We start from the raw sequence: 2830 nt of genomic DNA, 5'->3' as shown, positions 1-2830 counted from the left end.
TCTAATGCTGTACTGATTCATTTTGCCTTTTGTTTTGTCTAGTGTTATATTGTTGAGTTTCTGTAAATGTTGTTGGATTGAATCGATACCATGAGAGTGGTTATTCTTTTCTGTGTAAAAGACTTTGATGTCATGGTTTGACTCTATGCAATATAGCGTATCCATCATTTAAATTCGTTGTCTATTGGAGACAGACAAAACTTACTGTATATAATTGTAATTTTGTTTAAATATTTTTTTTTAGAAATACCAATATGTGTAAATGTTCTGTTTTAATTAATATGTTTGGTTGTTATTATGTAATTGCTGATCCTCACTTAGGGTACTTAGTTATTTTGCATGAAAAAGGTGTTCTGGTTGGCCTAGGTAGAAAAGGTGGAACAAAGAGTCAGTCGGGGACGAACTACCAAACTGTGAACTGCCCACGTAAAAGTTGTATATTGTGCTGGTTCCGAGAGAGGCTTTTCCTGACGCTTTCCAATGCCTCGGATGGATGGATAAAGAGCTGGAACTATTCTGAAATTGGTATCTATCATCGCCACCAAGAAATGACAGAGTCCAGCAATTCTATCTGCAAATCCACTTAACAACATGCATTCGCCACCACGTTGCGCAATCACTACAAAGGAACCAAGAATTGTAAATATGTAAAGTGAAGGATCAGCTCACTGGAAGTTTTAGTGTGCGCAAATATAAGGTAACTTATACTCAAACTCTTATACCTACCTCGATTTTTTATCCCTCTGTCACATTTCCACTTAGGGTCCTTCCCATGCTAAAGGGATTACCGAGTGCCCTTACTGAAAGAACATTAAAGCCTAGTGTTTTAACTAATTAATGCCTCTTGAACATATTAAAAAGAAAGTTAAAGTTAATGTGGCAAGACAGTGAGCTAAAGTACATGATGCTTGCTGAAAATAATTTTTCTGTTAAAACTGCTTATTAATATGTGAACTTCAAAATTAAAAGTTCTTAAGAATGAGGCTTATAAAGTTTTGCTTAGTAAATGGTCACATTGCTGCCTGTTGTAAATCGCAAAAGGTGAGTCATTTTCTTACAGATATGTCAAGTTGTGTTCTACTGCAGTAGGAGTTGAGAACTAATACTGTTGAAGGTTACATGTTCATATACGTTAAGGGCTTGTTTCTTTAGTGTATTAAAAGTGTGTTTAGTAAGTTACGCTACAGTGGTCAAGATTAAGGGCTCCCCTCCATTGAAAGTAGTTCAAATGCACAAAGTTACTTAATTATAGCAAATTTCAATTACTCTTGCTATTCAAGTGAAATTCTGTACAATATTGGGTTCCACTTGTGTATTAATAGTGCACATTAATGTTGTAACAGGATCCATAGTTTGTCTATTGTGCTCATGCTACATAACGAATAACAGAAAGACAACTATCTATGAAAACAGTAACTTCTTTATTCAAAAGACAGTGAGAAGTAATCTGTTAGTGAATTCCATTTAATTTTCATTCTAAATAAAAAGGTGTTTACAGTGAGAGACTTAATCTATGCACAATAACTAATTTTGCTGTACACCATATCTATATTTCATGTCAGATAGGAATATGTTTGAAAAGTAATATTGAACCTATGTGCAATTTTTGATTCTAAAGTGCACTGTAATAGTAATATTATTGAAACCACTCAGTTTGACTAAGCCCTGAAGATAGTAGCGTGTATCGTTATCTGTTATATTTATGCAAATAGTTTGTTCTGCTCTAGCTGTCAACTCCAAACTTGACGTTAGCAGATGCAGGTGTCAGAGTTCACTGCACTCGCGTATGGCAAAATATAGGTTGTGTTTGTCCGCTAAAGTTACTGATACCTACTTTCTTAAACAAGAATGTTAATCATTCTCATGCCTTATTAGGCTGGCGACCGTTTTTTTTTATTCTTTGAACAGTGTGGATAGTCTGTTACTGTTTGAATATTTACGTAATTCTGACTTTCACTTCCGATAAGTCACCTCCGTTAGGTACAACACGGTCAAGATAGCAAAATTCCTCTCAGAGGGTAACACTGCTCTGTTGCGTTATACCATAATTGTTTTGACAAGATAGTTTTATTTCACGACCTGCCTCCAACTTTAAGGTTATGGTATAGCAGTAGCGGACAGAAGTGTTATACGTTCTTTTGCCGTTCTTGTAACAGGAGGTGATGTGTTGTTCGGGTTCCCGGGTTCGATTCCCGGCGGGGTCAGGGTTTTTCTCTGCCTCGTGATGACTGAGTGTTGTGTGATGTCCTTAGGTTAGTTAGGTTTAAGTAGTTCTAAGTTCTATGGGACTGATGACCATAGATGTTAAGTCCCATAGTGCTCAGAGCCATTTTGATGTGTTGTTGCAGCAGGATAATGCTCGCCCACACACTGGTCGTGAAACTCAACGTGTTCTGCAAGATGTGAAGCAGTTTCCCCGGCTGGCACAAACTTCGGACGTGTCTGCAATCAATTTAGAGCACTATGGGACTTAACTGCTGTGGTCATCAGTCCCCTAGAACTTAGAACTACTCAAACCTAACTAACCTAAGGACATCACACACATCCATACCCGAGGCAGGATTCGAACCTGCGACCGTAGCGGTCGCTCGGCTCCAGACTGTAGCGCCTAGAACCGCACAGCCACTCTGGCCGGCTAAGGAGCCCTGGAAAAAGTGTTTTAAAAAAGATGGTGGAAGTGATTTCCACAGTTCAACATGGCTCAGCATGTTCGTGAGTGTAGCTGCCAGAGTATTGGATTTCACAGCGGAAGTTCTCACGTTAACTCGCTGACATGGCAGTATCTGTAAAATGTGACAACACTGAGGTCCCGCGAGTTATGCGCTAGCCT

This window comes from Schistocerca serialis, chromosome 2 (assembly GCF_023864345.2).
Source record: "Schistocerca serialis cubense isolate TAMUIC-IGC-003099 chromosome 2, iqSchSeri2.2, whole genome shotgun sequence".
Lineage (NCBI taxonomy): Eukaryota > Metazoa > Arthropoda > Insecta > Orthoptera > Acrididae > Schistocerca > Schistocerca serialis.
Note: the sequence above shows the minus strand (reverse complement) of the source record.